The sequence below is a fragment of the Symphalangus syndactylus genome, chromosome 9 (assembly GCF_028878055.3).
Source record: "Symphalangus syndactylus isolate Jambi chromosome 9, NHGRI_mSymSyn1-v2.1_pri, whole genome shotgun sequence".
NCBI classification, from domain to species: Eukaryota; Metazoa; Chordata; class Mammalia; order Primates; family Hylobatidae; genus Symphalangus; species Symphalangus syndactylus.
The window spans coordinates 68,787,501-68,805,422 of NC_072431.2; the positions used below are offsets into that span (position 1 = coordinate 68,787,501).

At 47.7% G+C, this 17,922-nt stretch overlaps 1 protein-coding gene and 1 long non-coding RNA gene across 3 annotated transcripts in view; one reads left to right on the top strand and one right to left on the bottom strand.

Moving 5' to 3' along the window:
- Positions 1 to 1,400, top strand: part of GALNT17 (polypeptide N-acetylgalactosaminyltransferase 17) — a 585,888-nt gene extending 584,488 nt beyond the window's left edge. For both annotated transcript variants that reach the window (XM_055292944.2, XM_055292945.2), the window contains exon 11: positions 1 to 1,400. This exon is cut by the window's left edge and continues 178 nt beyond it. The gene's annotated coding sequence lies outside the window, so the exon portion shown is untranslated.
- Positions 1 to 17,922, bottom strand: part of LOC134731332 (uncharacterized) — a 132,821-nt gene that overhangs the window by 105,109 nt on the left and 9,790 nt on the right. The gene's annotated exons all lie outside the window — the stretch shown is intronic.

The following is a 17,922-nucleotide window of genomic DNA, read 5'->3' on the forward strand; positions in this document are numbered from 1 at the left end:
CCTCCAACATCTGGACAAGCCGCCCTGGCGGAGAGACAGCGACGGGCCGGCAGGTGCTCGATGGGCCCCCAGGGCTTCTCCAGGGCAGCACAGGGACCCCAGATGAAGACTCTGTCCCCTCTTAGGCATTCAGCTGCCCACAAGTTTCCTGCACCCTGGAAAAGCCCCCCACCCTTTCTCTGGGAAACCGAGAGCTGTCTTCTGCAGCCTCTGATGTGGACCTGGTACTGAGGAGCAAGACTGTCCAGTTCTCCTCCACATCTCCCATCCCAGAATCAGGATCTGAGACTGGCAGGGTCCCCTCCTGTGTCTCATCTCTTGCAGCAGCAGCTGCTGAACTCCAGCCATCAACACGGTGGGAGGCAGCGGGGGCTTCAGCCATGTCCTAGCTCCCCACCCTAAAAGGAGGCAGCGAGGACCGGGCACTATTTCCTCCGAGGTTACTTCCACCCAGATGACACCTGCCTGTTCACGCCCCAAGGCAGCCACTGCCCCTAACCCTTCCCACCAGGGTAGCTTTGGGCACTGCAGCTCTGGACTTTTCTGGCCCCTCCTGAGATGACCTGATGGAGCTGATGCTTTCTCTCCTAATCACCTGGGCACTAGGCTCTTATCAGTGTGCTTGGGCCAGCTCTGCTGCCTGTGTCTAGAGGAAGCCAGAGACAGAAATAGGCTAAGCCTGCAGTAGGAGCTCAGCTGCGAGGGCCCCGCAGGATGGAGCTGGGTCAAGGACCAGGGAGCCCGGAGGCTGCCACCGGGGAGCAGCAGTGGTCCTCCAGCCAGAACCTAAGGGCTGAAGCAAAGGCTGCCAGGACCCTCGAAGATGCTTTTGGCTCACCTCATTTCACCCCACGCTCTGCTGGCTGGCAGAGGAGAAGGCAGTCGTTTCCTCTCTGAAGAGTATTAATTTTTTTTCGATTGCCCTCTGGTTAGGGTGCACATATAAATCAGAGTTAATATATGAACGCGTGTGCATGCACAAGCGTGTGTGTGCCTGCGTGCTGTGCGTGGCAGGGTGTGTGTGTGTGTGTCTGGCTGTGCGTTCTGGAGTGTGTGACGATGCTGACCTAGCTGTGTGGCCTTGGGCTTGCTGCTTCATTACTCGCCTGGATGGGGACGAGGGATGAGAAGGGTGTGGGTTTGGCCCCATGTCACTGGCTGGAAGGATGTGTTTCAGCCCTGCGCTGTGGGGTGCCCCCGATGGGAGGGTGTCCCATCTCCCAGTCCCCATCTCTTTTTCCCCACACTGTCCCTGGCCAAGCCCTGCCCAGAGCTGAACCCTGTAGCTGCCCCCTTGCCCTGTGTGGGATTCACAGTGTCTCATTTGGTGACATCTTACTGGTGATATCTCCTCACCCCATCTCCGACCTTGTGGAATAAATACATGTTAGCACTTCCCAGAGCGGCCTCCTTTGTGTCTTGATTTCTCCAGAACTGTGGGGAGGGGAGTGATGGAGACATAGGGGTGAGCTTCTTTGACTTTGAGGGTTTAGCGTTATTTATTATCTATTTATTTGAGATGGGGTCTTGCTTTGTGGCCCAGGCTGGAGTGCAGTGGTGTAGTCATGACCCACTGCAGCTTCAAATTCCTGGGCTCAAATGATCCTCCCACCTCAGCCTCCTGAGTAACTGAGACTACAGGTACACATCACCGTGCCTGGCTAATTTTTTAAAAAAGATTTTTGTAGAGATAGAATCTTGCTATGTTGCCCAGGCTGGGCCTGAACTCCTTGCCTCAAGAGATCTTCCCACCTTCACCTCTCAAACTGCTGGGATTTCAGGTGTGAGCCACTGCATCCAGCTAATTTTTAAAAAAATTGTAGGGAGGGGTCTTGCCCAGATTTGTTTCAAACTCCTGGCCTCAGGCAATCCTTTCACCTCAGCCTTCTGAGTAACTGGAACCACAGGCACAGGCCACTAGACCTGGCTGATTTTTGAGAAACAGGTTATTGCTATGTTCCCCACGCTGGTCTTGAATTCCTGGCCTCAAGTGATCCTCCCACCTCAGCCCCTCAAAGTGCAGAGATTACAGGTGTGAGTCAGTGCACCAGGTCTGGGTTTGCTCTTAGTAAAGGCAAAAGGCCCCCGCACACTGGGGCTGACTAAGACAATGCCGGTCTACCCTTGCACTTGCCTTTTTCCCCTCACAGCAGGACAGAACTGGACACCTGACCCTCGCTTACTAACCCTTGTGTGTCCCAGGTTAGGAACATCAAGTTGGCACAGAAAGCTGTAAGGAAGGGGAGACTTACCATGGGACTTGGCCCTTCTTGCCACCATCCAGAAAATTCCACCTTTTTTTTTTTTTTTTCACTCTTCTCATCCAGGCTGGAGTACAGTGGTGCAATCTCCGCTCACTGCAACCCTTGCCTCCCAGGTTCAAGTGATTCTCCTGCCCCAGCCTCCTGAGTAGGTGGGATTACAGGCGTCTGCCACCACACCTATTTTTTTTTTTTTTTTAAGAGACGGGGTTTCACCATGTTGGCCAGGCTGGTCTGGAACTCCTGACCTCAAGTGATCCTCCGCCTCGGCCTCCCGAAGTGCTGAAGTTACAGGCATGAGCTACCACATCTGGCACCCCCTCTTTTTTAGGGCCACACAGTGGCAGGACAAGATGGCTCACTTTGCTTATGTGGCGTGGGGGATGCTGGCTCAGGACCCCTGGGAGACTCTGGTACCAGCACATGTGCTCTGAGCTCTGAACCTTGGTTACAAGGTCCAGTAGCCTGGAGGTGCTGTTCACATCAGCACCATCTGTCAGCAGCTTCCCCCTATGGGATCAGGATACCTGGGGAGACTGCTCAGATCATGAGGTCAGCATCCCAGGGCAACACCCTCTTGACCCCATGGGGTCCCATCTGGGCCTGATGGCACTGGGAGTGGCCATGGACCAAGGGAGTGAAGAAGAATTAATGAAGCAAGAGAAAGGGAGGAAGAGAAAAGAGCAGGACCCTGGTGGGGAGGAAAGGATCGGTCCTAAGTCCTTTGGGAGAATTTAAAAGCGCTGGATGGCCGGGCGTGGTGGCTCATGCCTGTAATCCTAGCACTTTGGGAGGCTGAGGCAGGTGAATCACTTGAGGTCAGGAGTTCAAGACCAGCCTGGCCAACATGGTGAAACCCCATCTCTACTAAAAATACAAAAATTAGCCAGGCGTGGTAGCGTGACCCTGTAATCCCAGCTACTCGGGAGGTTGAGGCAGGAGGCGAAGGTTGCAATGAGCCGAGATGGCGCCACTGCACTCCAGCCTGGGCGACGGGGCAAGATTCCATCTCGAAAAAAATAAATTAAATAAAATAAAAGTTCTGGAGATCCGTAGGAGTTCGAGACCAGCCTGGACAACATGGAGAAACCCCATCTCTGCTAAAATATACAAAAATCAGCTGGGTGTGGTGGCAGGCACCTATAATCCCAGCTACTCAGGAGGCTGAGGCAGGAGAATCTCTTGAGCCCAGGAGGCGGAGGTTGCAGTGAGCTGAGATTGCACCACTGCTCTCCAGCCTGGACGACAGAGCAAGACTCTGTCTCAAAAACAAAAACAAGGCCGGGCGCCATGGCTTACGCCTGTAATCCCAGCACTTTGGGAGGCCAAGGCGGATCAGGAGGTCAAGAGATAGAGACCATCCTGGCCAACATGGTGAAACCCCGTCTGTATTAAAAAAAATACGAAAATTAGCTGGGCATGGTGGCATGTGCCTGTTGTCCCAGCTACTTGGGAGGCTGAGGCAGGAGAATCGCTTGAACCAGAGAGGCAGATGTTGCAGTGAGCTGAGATCACGCCAGTGTGCTCCAGCCTGGGTGACAGAGTGAGGCTCCATCTCAAAAACAAAACAAAACAAAACAGAAGAAAACAAAAAGGGTCTGGAGACCCCATATCTCTGCACAGGGATGGCCAGGGCAGCAAACTCCAAGCCTTGGGCTGAAGGGAAATCTCACACTCCTTCATTATGTCAGCCATTGGTGTCATCTATAGTTTGAGAAGGGACAGATCCGTTTCCTGATCTGAGCACCCTCCATGGTCCCCTCTGCCGTGGGGGAGAATGCAGGACAGGACAGGAGGCTGGGCTCTGGCTATGTCACCCTCCTGCCCTGCCCAGCCCCTTCCCCTCACACCAGGGCTCCTGCCCTCCTCTAGCTGTGACCATTTCTTTCTCTTTCCTCTAATTTTTTTTTTCCACTCAATGTATATGGCAAAAAAAAAAAAAAAAAATGTTGCAGATGGTAGTCCTGGTAAATGCTCAAGCTGTCAAAGCCAATGCCTTTGAGTCTATGTTATTTCAGGCATCTCACATGTTTTCTTTCTGGTTAGATGGATGCTGGGGGCTAGAGAAGGAGAAGAATTGGAAAAGATAGAACCAGCACACTGGGAGCCAGACACTGCCCTTATAAGCCACTCCAAGCCTTTTTATGTGAGTTTCTGAAGCCATTTTTCTCATCTGATATTTTTTCTACCATCCTTGAAAAACAACCCGGTTTCATAAAGTGAGGGAGGCCCCTGGGCAGAGCAGGTCACTCGCCCAGGGCTGCAGTGAGTAGGTTATCATTGACTGACATGCTATTTCTCCTCCTTCCTCTTTGCCAATGCTTTTCTGGGAAGGGCAGGGTCACAGCCAGCCAGGAAAAGGCTTGCAAGGGGCTTGGAGCCTGTGTAGGGAACTAGGCAGTTCATGAAGCCTTCCCAGGCTTCAACAAGCCCAGTGGCTGAAGCCAGGAGCCCAGTCCCTGCTGAGTGTCAGGGTGTCAGCCTCATGTTTCCATCTGAGTTCCCTGTGCCTGCCGATGATCAGTTCCTGATGTCCCACAATCATGAATCTCTGAGTGTCTTGGCTTCCCTGTTTTTTCACTTCTCAGATAAGTCTCATTAGACCCAAGTCTGGGGATCACTGCTCAACCCCAAAGTGCAGAGGTGCATTTCAGTTCTGTTCAACAAATATATTTGGACACCTCTGTGGTTTGCTCCTTTTGATTTCTTTTTTTCTTTCTTTCTTTCTTTTTTTTTTTTTTTGTTTGAGACGAAGTCTTGCTCCGTCCAGCCCAGGCTGGAGTGCAGTGGCACGATCTTGGCACACTGAGACCTCCACCTCCTGGGCTCAAGCGATTCTCCTGCCTCAGCCTCCCGAGTAGCTGGGATTACAGGCACCTGACACCACGCCAGTCTAATTTTTGTATTTTTGGTAGAGACGGGGTTTCACCACATTGGCTGGTCTCAAACTCCTGACCTCAAGTGATCCGCCCGACTCAGCCTCCCAAATGCTGGGATTCCAGGCATGAGCCACTGCACCTGGCCCTTATGATTTCTTGGAAAAGGAAAGGAGAGAGAGAGGAAAGGAGGGAGGGAGGAGATTGAGCTAAAATGCATTAAGTGCAAGGCACTGTGATGAAGAGAGAAGTAGCATGGTTTTTGCCCTTGGAAGCTCCTATTTAAGAGAAGAAAACAGATACAATATATTGGGCTTCCGCCCTGTAGCCCAAGCAATCATGAAATGGGGTCTATGCCTATTGGCATGAATAGGGCTCCAGGCATACTAGAAAATTCCAGTGTTCTTTCCCCCAAAGAGTCCCCAGCTGATGGATGGACCTCACACATGTGGCTTCCAGCTTGCCCTCCTCTGCTGGGTATTGATACAGCCTCCTAATACTGATTAGCCAAAAACAAGGAACCAAGAACGGAAACAAGTAGAGCCGGACAGGGATCAATCGATGATGCTGTGGATGGTTCCAGAAGACAGGATACTGTCCAGCCTCACCAGAGATTATTATCATCCTTAATACATGGTTGATGGGCTCATATTCCTCCAGAAACACAATCGCATCTTACCCACTCCCCTAGTGGACACCCGCCTACCTGTCCAAGTAATCAATCAGTATCTGCTTGATAAACTCTAGAGACAGGTTGTTCTAAGGCAGGAAAACTCTTCCTAACAGTGAGCGAAGCATGATCTGAATCTCAAGAACGTCTTCCCACTGCCCCTCCCTCTGGAGGCTGAAGACAAGACTAATCTTTGTCACCAGATGAGATTTAAACCTACGGTGAGGGCTGGACACGGCAGCCCACACCTGTAATCCCAGTGCTTCCAGAGGACAAGGCGGGAGGATGCTTGAGGCCACGAGTTTGAGACCAGACTAGGCAAAATAGACCTCTGGCTGGGTGTGGTGGTCATGCCTATAATCCCAGCTCCTTGGGAGGCCAAGGAGGCTTGATCACCTGACGTCAGGAGTTCGAGATCAGTCTGGGCAACATGGTGAAACCCCGTCTCTACTAAAAATACAAAAAAATTAGCTGGGCATGGTGGCACACGCCTATAATTCCAGTTACTCAGAGGCTGAGGCAGAAGAATCGCTTGAACCTGGGAGGTGGAGTGTTGCAGTGAGCCGAGATTGCACCACTGCACTCCAGCCTGGGTGACAATGGGAGACAGAGCAAGACTGTCTCAAGAAAAAACCAAAACAACACAATACTAACAACAACAAAACCCGAATAGTGAGATCTTGTCTCTACAAAACAAAAAATTTTAAAATTACCCGGGTTGCAGTGAGCTGTGATTACATCACCACACTCCAGCCTGGGCATCAGAATGAGACCCCTGTCTCTAAAACACAAAAAAAATTTAAGCTACAGGATGCCTCAAAGTCAATGGGCCCCTTTAAGCTTGCACACGGCTGCCATAACTATAAGGAAAACAGCCTCTATTCCATGGGCAGCACCTTGATCAGCGGATAGAATTCATTTCTGCCATCTGGAGAAATGGTTAACTTTCTTGGCTAGAGAAGCCATATGCCATTTCCTGCAGGATGGGGTGTATATTGTTGACAATTTTAATCCAGTGTGTCCTTTTCTTCTTTTTTTTTTTATTTTTCTTTCTTTTAGAGGCAGTGTCTTGTTCTGTCACCCAGACTGTAGTACAGTGGTACAATCATAGCTCACTGCAGACTTGAACTCCAAGGCTCAAACGATCCTCCTACCTCAGCCTCCCAAGTAGCTGAGGCTACAGGTGCACATACTGATATAGGAGTTAAGAAGAAATTACTTAGGCAGATAGTAAGGGCAAAGAAGTCCTTGGTAACATTTTCCTTTTAATAAAAAGCAACCCCCAAATGATTTTCTTTTCTAACAAAGCGCAGCCTGTGAAATCAAGCTTCAGACAGAGACAAGCAAGCTGGAAGCTTGCACTGGTGAATGCTGGCAGCTGTGCTAATAGGATAAGGCTACCTGGGAGTCAGCATGTCCAACATGGTGGCTCCATCTTCCCTTCTCTTTGCCAAATCATGTGGACAGTAAGAGGAAGACAATATGGCACGAGCCAGGCAAAGACCCCATTTGCATAATAAGGTTAGAATGGGGTGACCAGCCTCCCCCGCGCACTATGTAAGCATCACACCTGGCTGAACCAATCTATGGGCCTTATGGAAATCAGACACCGTCTCCTCAAGCCTGCCTATAAAATCCGGTGCAGTCCAAGGGCCGGATTTTCTTTTTCAGGAACCCCTCTCTCTCACAAGGGAGAGACCTGTTCTCCTTTCTCTTTCTTTTGCCTATTAACCCTCTGCTCCTAAACTCACTCCTCCTGTGTGTCTGGTCTGTGTCCTTAATCTTCTTGGTGTGAGACAATGAACCCTGGGTATTCACCCCAGACAGCAATGCCACTTCAATACCACCATACCCGGCTATTTTTTTTTTTCTTTTGTAGAGATGAGATCTCACTATGTCACCCAGGCTGGTAGTATTTCTTAAGTAGAGTAATAAGTGGCATCCTTCTAAAGAAAAAAACTCTCACAGACCCTCAGGGCTGACCTAATTTATTTTTTACTATAGTGTTTCTCAAATATGTGTAAACATAAAATGGCTTCTACTCATAGGTCTATTGCAGCTATAAAATAAGAATAAATTTACAAGTCGATATGAACAAACCAACAAAGTAGATAAAATTTCAGTTAACAGTATTCATTTAACCTGGTGGCACTGTCACTTACTGAAATGGAATCGTTGCTGCTTCAGATGTGAATGTGGCACCAACTGAGCCAGCAGAGGTTCTTCTGTGCCTCGTGATAACCTGATCCTCCCACTAGTTTCCTGTACTCTGGAGTATTTTGGAAATGTTTACTCACCCTTCATTCATTCACCCCCTATTTATTGAGCACGTACTTTCTCTCTAGGATGTAGCAAATTAGTAAGCAAAGAGGATAGAAATCCTGCTCTCTGGGAATTTATATTCTAGCAGCTTTCCTGAGCAACAAACACATTTCTATTAAAATCTCCACCCTCAGCGAGGCACAGTGGCTCACGTTTGTAATCCCAGCATTTTGGGAGGCCAAGGTGAGTGGATCACCTGAGGTCAGGAGTTCAAGACCAGCCTGGCCAACATGGTGAAATCCCATTTCTACTAAAAATAGAAAAGTTAGCTGGGCGTGATGGTGAGGACCTGTAATCCCAGCTACTTGGAAGGCTGAGGTGGAGGTTGCAATGAGCTGAGACTGTGCCACTGCACTCCAGCCTGGGCAACAAGAGTGAAACTCCGTCTCGACAAAAAAACAAAAACAACAACAAAAAGAAAACCACCACTCTCTTCTTCTTTTACACCACTCTCTTCTCCTTTTTATGACAATTCCTGTAGAACAACTTAGCCCCAGGGCTGTTGGCACACAAACACTGAACTAAAGCCACATTCAGTACTCACCTGGGCCATCCAGGTAATGCAGAAGATGCTCATATTAATTTTTTTTTTTTGAGACAGGGTCTCACTCTGCCATCCAGGCTGGAGGACAGTGGCATGATCTAAGCTCACTGCAACCTCTGCCTCCTGGGTTCAAGCGATTCTCCTGCCTCAGTCTCCTGAGTAGCTGGGGCTACAGGCGTGTGCCACCACAGCTGGCTGATTTTTGTATTTTTAATAGAGATGGCGTTTCACCATGTTGGCCAGGCTGGTCTTAAACTCCTGACCGCAAGTGAATGGCCCATCTCGGCCTCCCAAAGTGCTGGGATTACAGGGGTGAGCTACTGCACCTGACCTAATTTTCTGATAATCACCAAAATAAAGACAAAAAAACTTTGAAAATCTTACAGACATCTTGTACGTGCAAAAGTCAGAGGCTGCCTAGATGCCTGCAAATCCCTAGTTGGAGAAGCACAGCTTGAGTCACTTTCCATTACACACACGTCCTTTTATCTTGTTGAGGAGTTTGATAAGGAGGTGCTACCAGCAAACCAACTGCAGCTCTTATCTCTAAGAGAAAAAAATACCCGCAGAGTGGGTGTTTCTACCTCTTGCTTTTCTTCCTATCTTACCTTGTGGGGAAAAGAACTGTCGTAGTCCATTTGAGTTGCTACTATGGAAAACCTGAGGCTGGGTGCTTTTATAAAGAAGTGAGGTTTATTTGGCTTATGGTTCTGCTGGCTGCACAAGAAGCATGGTGCCAGCATCTGGTCTGGTTAAGGCTGTGGGCTGCTTCCACTCATGTGGGAAGGTGAAAGGGAGCTGATGTGTGCAGAGATCACCTTGTGAGAGAGAGAGAAGGCAAGAGAGAGAGGAGGAGGTTCTAGGCTCTTTTAAACCACCACAGGAATACATACAGCAAGAACTCACTCATTACCCAAGCCAGGACCAAAACACCTCCCAACCGGGCTCCACTTCCAACACTGGGGATCACATTTCAACATGAGATTTGGAGGAGGCAAATATCCAGACTGTATCAAGAACAAAATCTCACAGTTTGCTGGGTAGTAGATTGGAAAGCATGGTCAGAGTGAGGTATAGGGATACTTGGTGGACTTCATCAATATCGATTGTACTAATCTTTTTCCTGAATACATAGTTCATTGGTAGCTAATATTATACCTGCTCCTCCAGTCCTGAGAGTCTGGGCTCTCCTTCACTGTGCCATTTGGAAAGGCAGAAAAAGTAAAGCTTTTGGTGGGACTGTTGCAATAGGCCCTGGGCAACAGCATGAGCTTTGGGTATTGAGATTTCTACAGAGGCCTGTGGCACAGCCTCTGGTTAGTTACGAAGCGGAGCACTTGTAATCCCACCATGCAGATAACAAAAAAAGGAAGATATAGGCTGCTCAGTTTTTCAATTATTCCCCAGATATTTCGCCCTTGAAAATACACAAAGAATGAAATCTCCAGTCCTAGGAGACCAAGGCACCAAACCAAACTTCTGGGGCCAGAGGCTACACCCCTTGATTTCTTTTCCTCGATACAAGCTGCAACCTCTTTGATTCAGAATTTGTGATACTTGAGTTTAAAATATGCCATACATTTGCTCATATGAATAAGGCTCAGAAAATGAAAAATTTAAACAAAAAGCTATTTACCTGTGTGTCTTCTCAGTGCTTCAGAGGCCCCCGTTAGGATGGATCCTACCTGTCTGCTATTTGTACCCACTTCATTGAAGAGTGCCCTCCGCCTGGGGCTCACGTGGGAACTAGAGGAAAGTTCTGGTTCAGGTGTACCCTGAGACTGCACTGATATTATCACTGTTTTATAATTCAGATTCCCTTTGCCCCCAAAAGCTCAGACCCAACCTACTATAAACGTGCCCAAATTAATGAGGTTCTAAGTACTTATCAAAGCCATTACCATAATTTTATTTTATTTTTCAGAGATGGGGTCTTGCCCTGTTGCCCAGGCTAGAGTGCAATGGTGCAATCATAGCTCACTGCAGCCTTAAACTGCTGGGATCAAGCAATCCTCCTGCCTTAGCCTTTGGAGCAGCTGGGACTACAGGCACACACCACCGTGCCTCAATAATTTTTAAATTTTTCATGGAGACAGGGTCTTACCATGCTGTCCAGATTGGTCTTGAACTCCTGGCTTCAAGCGATCCTCCTGTCTCAGCCTCCCAAAGTGTTGGGATTACAGGCGTGAGCTGCCACGCCCAACCTCACAATTCATTTAGAGGGTAGAATCAGGCGCTGGCCCCTGGAAAGAAGCTGTTTTCCTTTCTGGAGAGTTTGCATGAGGTTCTAATCAGTAACCAGGTGAAGGCACAGTGACAAAGCAAAGGAAACTTGCAAGAGGCTGGGAAGAAAGAAAACCAGAGACTCCTGATTCCCATCCACCCTGCCAGCCTCCAGAGACTGAGGCAGGAGGATCGCTTGAGCCCAGGAGGTCAAGGCTGCAGTGAGCTATGATCACGCCACTGTACTCCAGCCTGGGCCACAGAGCAACACCCTGTGGATTAGTCTGTTCTCACACTGCTATGAAGAACCTGTATGCAGCCATCCATGACGACCCTCCATGCTCCAGTGCATGTGACAATATCCCAGAGGTGTCATCCGAACTCGTGCCTCACTCTTGACTGCTGTGAGATAAGTATGAGTGATGACAGCTTCTTGGAAGAAAGCCCCTCGATCTCCACGGAGGACATAGCCACTGCTTTCCACTGGTGTCCTGGGAAGAACTTGATGTTGTGTGTTATTGTTTTGCTTCATTTTAAGATGTCTGCTTTTTAAAAGAATTTCCCAGAGGGGTGAAGAGGTTGAGCACCAGAGGCCAGATGTGGGGGAAGCTGACTATTTCTCTCAAATACAGGGAAGGCTTTTGGTTTTGTTTGGGATTGTTTTGTTCTTTTTGTTTTGTTTTTATTGCTTTCCCTGGATTTATCTTGTGGGTACTCTGGTTTGTTTATCAGGCTGCTGTTAACTGCATTGCTGGGGATATTTTCTGATAGGGTAGATTCAAGCATGCTGCCCAGTGAGGAGGGCAGAAAAGGATCATTGTCACTGTTAACCATAAGTACCACCATGATTTGAGCACTTCCTATGTGCCAGGCACTATGCAAAGGTTTTTTTTTTTTTTGAAACAGAGTTTTGCTCTGTCACCCAGGCTGGAGTGCGATGCTGTGATCTCGGCTCACTGCAACCTCTGCCTCCTGGGTTCAAGCGATTCTCCTGCCTCAGCCTCCTGAGTACCTGGGACTACAGGCACTTACCACCACACTCGGCTAATCTTTTTTTTTTTTTTTTTTTTGTATTTTTAGTAGAGACGGGGTTTCACCATGTTGGCCAGGATGGTTTCCATCTCTTGACCTTGTGATCCGCCTGCCTTGGCCTCCCAAAGTGCTGGGATTACAGGCGTGAGCCACCGTGCCCGGCCTGCAGAGTTTTTTATAAGCACCTTCTTTTCATCCTCCCAGCAGGCTTATGGGCAGGTGCTATCATTTTCTCTTTATAGATGGTGACACTGAAACTCAGGGAGATTAATAACCAGTCTCGATATCACATAGTCTGTACCTGGCAGGTTTGGGTTTCAGACCTCGGTCTGTCTCACTCAGATCTCTTGTTCTGGGCTGGGCATGGTGGCTCATGCCTGTTATCCCAGCACTTTGGGAGGCCAAGGCAAAAACGTCACTTGAGGCCAGGAGTTCAAAAACAGACTGGGCAACATAGCAAGACCCTGTCTTTACCGTAAAGAAAGATCTCTTGTTCGGTACCACTAGGCTATACTGCCTGCCATGTGGCTTTGCTCTGCTCTCCCTGTTCTAACATGAAAACCTTAGATGAGAGAGGAGGAGGGCAGGGAGGATCTGCAGGAATATGTCTAGATACATTGCTGTGGACCCTTAAATGCTAAAGGAGCAGAGATTCATTGTGTGTGTGTGTGTGTGTGTGTGTGCACGCGCATGCACACATGCACTCAGGCCCTGGGAGGAGCTTCATTCCAAAGAAAAAAACTGCTTTACAACAGCCAAGTGCTGCCTCAACCTCCAACCTCCTGTCACACTTCTGCGTCTGTCTTTCACCTTAAAGGGCCAAAAACTATGCACTTTAAGGATTCTCAAAGAGTGACGAGTTCTCCCTGAAATAGCTCAGAGAGTCCTCAGCAGGCTGAGAAAATAGTCTGACTCACGTGAGATTCGAAAGTTTTTTGGTAAATTGCAAAATAATGAAAAAGTTCATTCAAGAAAAAATGATAGTTCAGGTAAGTAATAATGGAAATAAAATAGCATCAATAATCCTACCACACAGAGAGATTTCAACTACGGTTTCACATCATTCTGAACCTCCTTTCCCACTAAGACTTGCATGTAGATGCATACAACCTCATATACATATATGATACGCAACAGGGTTAGGACACAATTACATTTAATGGAATAACTTTAAGTTCCTGCATTTTCGTTGTAAAAACCACCTGTATTAGTCCAGGCATGGTGGCTGACGCCTGTAATCCCAGCACTTTGGGAGGCCGAGGCGGGCAGATCACAAGGTCAGGAGATGGAAACTATCCTGGCAAACACAGTGAAACCCCATCTCTACTAAAAATACAAAAAAGTAGCCAGGCGTGGTGGCGGGGGCCTGTAGTCCCAGCAACTCAGGAGGCTGAGGCAGGAGAATGGCGTGAACCCAGGAGGTGGAGCTTGCAGTGAGCCGAAATCGCGCCACTGCACTCCAGCCTGGGCGACAGAGCAAGACTCTGTCTCAAAAAAAAAAAAAAAAACCAGCTGTACTAATGCAAACTAGAGGATCTGGGGCTGAGCGAGCATCTGATATAAAATGAGATGGGCTTTATTTAAGTTGCATCAATGAGTCAGCAGTTTCCATAAGAAGCCTATGGGGTCTTAGGGTAGAAAATCCAGGATGAAGTCCTTGTGTGTGGCTCATGCATGTAGTTCTAGCACCTTTAGAGGCTAGGGTGGGAGGATCACTGGAGGCCAGGAGTTTGAGACCAGGAGTTTGAGGCAACATAGCGAGACCCTGTCTCTACAAAAAATTTAAAAATTAACTGGGCGTGGTGGCACATGCCGTGTAGTCCCAGGTACTGCAGAGACTGAGGCAGGAGGATTGCTTGAGCCCAGGAGTTCAAGGCTACAATGAGCTATGATCACACCACCGCACTCCAGCCTGGGCAACAGAGCAAGACCCTGTGTATTAGTCCGTTCTCACACTGCTATAAATAACTACCCGAGATTGGGTAATTTATGAAGCAAAGATATTGACTCACAGATCCACAAGCTGTACAGGAAGCATGGTTGGGAGGCCTCAGGAAACTTACAATCACAGTGGAAGGTGAAGGAAAAGCAGGCACGTCTTTCCACGACTGGAGCAGGAAAGAGAGAGAGAGAGTGAAGGCGGAAGTGCCACACACTTTTAAACAACCAGATCTTGTGAGAACTCACTCAGTATCATGAGAACAGCAAGGGGGAAATCTGCCCCCGTGATCCAATCACCTCCCACCAGCTTCTTCCTCCAACATTGAGAATTACAATTCAACATGAGATTTGGGTGGGGACACAGAGCCAAACCGTATCACCCTGTCTCAAAAATAAGAAGAAAAGAAAAGAAAATCCAGGAGGCACCTCGAAGTCTACTCAAAGGGGAACAGCTGGGGTGTTAATGAGCCTGGAAGTCACATCCTAACAATGAAGAAATCAAGAACCAAGTGCGTTGGGCTGGGGGGATTCTGACTTGGGCAGATCATCATCAATGCTTTGAACAATCAGTGGGCCATGGTAAGGGTGTGTGTGCAGATGAGAACATCATTGGGAAATGATATGAATTTGTTCTTTATGACCTAGAGAATGGGAATGGGACCAAATGGATGGAAGCCAGGCGAAGGTTTTGACTCAATGAAAGAACCTGCTTTCTAACAGAGCCATGCTCCCAAAGCTGGGATGGAGGTTTCAGGAGGGAGGGAGCCCTGTGTGCCTGGAGAGGTTCAAGCCTTGACTGTTACTGCTAGTCCCATGCCTACATGACCCCACTGTTCTTAGGTGACCCTTCTGATGGCTCCCTGTCCCAGCATCCAAGTGCTGATAACAATGTGAGCTGTGTGCTCAGGTGACAGAAATGGGTGTCCAAGAGCCGCCTTTTCATGGGAGCAGCAGCTCGGAGATGAAAGCTGTATTTGCTACATGTCACTTGTAGAGAGGAGAACCAGACTTGACAGTTCAAAGTTTATTTAACTGGATGACTCTCAAAGGGGAAAAGAAAACACACTATTTATTTAAAAAAAATACTTAATATTTAATCATGGGCAAAGTCAAATGTGCCTTCCTAAATTTTTTGTTTCAAGAAAATGCAACAGGCATATTTTAGGTCTAGCAGATGGAGAAGAAATGATCATAGACTCTTGGCTGTTTCAAAATTTCTTCTTGAGAAGAAGCAAATCTCATATATAGAAGATTTCCAAATAAATTATGTAGTTACTTTATGTAAAGGAGGGGGAACACAGCTCTTCACTCCTTAAGTGTGGGCTGCGCATAGTGACTTTCTTCCTAAGAATGCCCTATGGAAAGGTAGAAAAAAAGGTTTACCACAGAGAAAGCTGACAAACGCTGTGTTAGCCAGGTGATCAAAGTCAACATCAGCTGTCAAAAATCTTGTCCATAACGTCCCCTTGATGTGATGTGATGAAAATTGTACTTCCCCTCTGCAATCTTCCTCCCAAAAAAACCATAACTACAGTTTAATCATGAGAGAAACATCAGACAAATTACAATACAGGGGCACCCTACAAGATATCTGACCAGTACTCCTTAAAACATCAAGGTCATTAAAAACAAGAAAAGCTTGAGAAAATGTCGCCTCTTAACCAAGAGGCACCTACGGAGACATGACAAATAAATGTCATATAGTATCCTGAATGGGATTTGGAACTGAAGAAAAGGATATGAGGATAAAAGTCACGGAAATCTGAATAAACAACAGGCTTCAGTTAATAACGATGTATCGTTCAGCCTGGCAACATGGTGAAACCCTGTCTCTACTAAAAATGGGCGTGGTGGCATGTGCCTATAATTCCAGCTACTTGGGAGGCTGAGGCAGGAGAATTGCTTGAACCCGGGAGGTGGAGGTTGCAGTGAGCTGAGATTGCACCACTGCACTCTAGCCTGGATGACAGAGTGAGACTCGGTCTCAAAAAAAAAAAAGGATTTATCAATATTGGTTTATTAATTCTAACAAATATATCTAACTCGTGTAAGATTTTTATGATAGGGGAAGTTTGTGTGTGTGGTGGCAGGGGGTAAATTATGAGAACTCTTTGTACGATCTCACTCAATTTTTCTGTAAATCTAAAACTGTTCTAAAATAAAGTCTAATACTAATTTTAAAAAACATTCCATGGGCATTGTCTCATGCAATCATCTCAGGCAGCCTTGGCGAATTCTGGATGCCTGGATCTGAGAAGTGGTCATCCATTTGCCCAAGAGATATCACTGCCATTTTCTTGTTTTTTTTTTTTTTTTTTTTGAGACAGAGTCTTGCTCTGTCGCCCAGGCTGGAGTGCAGTGGCGCAATCTCGGCTCACTGCAAGCTCCGCCTCCCGGGTTCACGCCATTCTCCTGCCTCAGCCTCTCCGAGTAGCTGGGACTACAGGCGCCCGCAACCACGCCCGGCTAAGTTTTTGTATTTTTAGTAGAGACGGGGTTTCACCGTGGTCTCGATCTCCTGACCTCGTGATTCGCCCGCCTCGGCCTCCCAAAGTGCTGGGATTACAAGCGTGAGCCACCGCGCCCGGCCATCACTGCCATTTTCTAACACTGGGCCATTATTAGCTATAACAAAGGAGCCAGTGGCCTTGGGGTGTTCTTCTCAGCAGAGCCATAAAAGTGCAGTGATACAGACACTTTAGTCAATACCATTAATAGCTATTACAGAAAAGCCAATTGGGACTTGGATCTGTGGGAATCCATCTTTCCGCTCCCTTAGAGAATAAGAGGATGTGTCAGAGACTGCTGGCTGCCTACCCAAGTTCCCCTTCTTCTTGGGTTAGATAATTCTACCCCATATTGCTGTGTTCCATGCAGCTGGAAAACCACAGTTCCTGGCCTCCCTTGCAGACAGGGGTGGCCAATGAGAGGTAAGTGGATGTCATTGGGTTGAATTATGGGAATGCTTTTTAAAGAGGATAATTCAGCTGGGTGATACACCCTTTGGCCCTTGCCTTCTCTTTTTACTGCTGCCTGGAAGACAGACATAATGGCCGGAGCTGAAGCAACCATCTTGCAAACTATTTTACAAAGATAAAAGTGGCTTTGAAACGGTGCAGTAGAAATATCAAGGCTTGGCCTGGCACAGTGGCTTATGCCTGTAATCCCAGCACTTTGGGAGGCCAAGGTGGGAGGATCATGAGGTCAGGAGGTCTAGACCGTCCTGGCTAACATGTTGAAACCCTGTCTCTACTAAAAATACAAAAAATTAGCCAGGTGTGGTGGCGGGCGCCTGTAGTCCCAGCTACTTGGGAGGCTGAGGCAGGAGAATGGCATGAATCTGGGAGGCGGAGCTTGCAGTGAGCTGAGATCATGCCACTGCACTCCAGCCTGGGAGACAGAGTGAGACTCCATCTCAACAAAAAGAAAAAAAAAAAGAAATATCAAGGCTCCTGATGAAGCTAGCATACTAACTCTGGCTTGCCTACTTAAGAGTTTCTTTACAAGAGAGAAAAATAAAGTGGAAAATGAACCTTTGATTTATGCCACAGTCATCTGGATTTCTTCATATGCCATTGAACATCATCTTTACTGCTCCAGGAGCAGATCTCTGCTGATTCAGAAACAGTGTAGTCTAAAATTCGGGTACAATGGTTTGACCTGAAGACGAAGATGTAGTGTTGGGTGGGAACATTCCGGAGTGCATAATTTTATAGATGAGTTAGAAATAAATCAACCACTGCCCCACACAAAAGCCACTCACTGAAGCAGACCAAACACTCTGTCGAATCTACAGCCTGAGTAGAAGCAGGCCAGAGGAGAGAAGATTCTCCCAGGCTGTGGTTAGGCAGCATGAGGACACATGGGCCAGGTATGAGATGAAAAAAGGATTGGGAGGCTGAGGTAGGTGGATCACAAAGTTGGGAGTTCGAGAACAGCCTGGCCAGCATGGTGAAACCCTGTCTTTACTAAAAAAAATATGAAAAATTAGCCAGACATGGTGGCAGGTGCCTGTAATCCCAGCTACTTGGGAGGCTGAGGCAGGAGAATCGC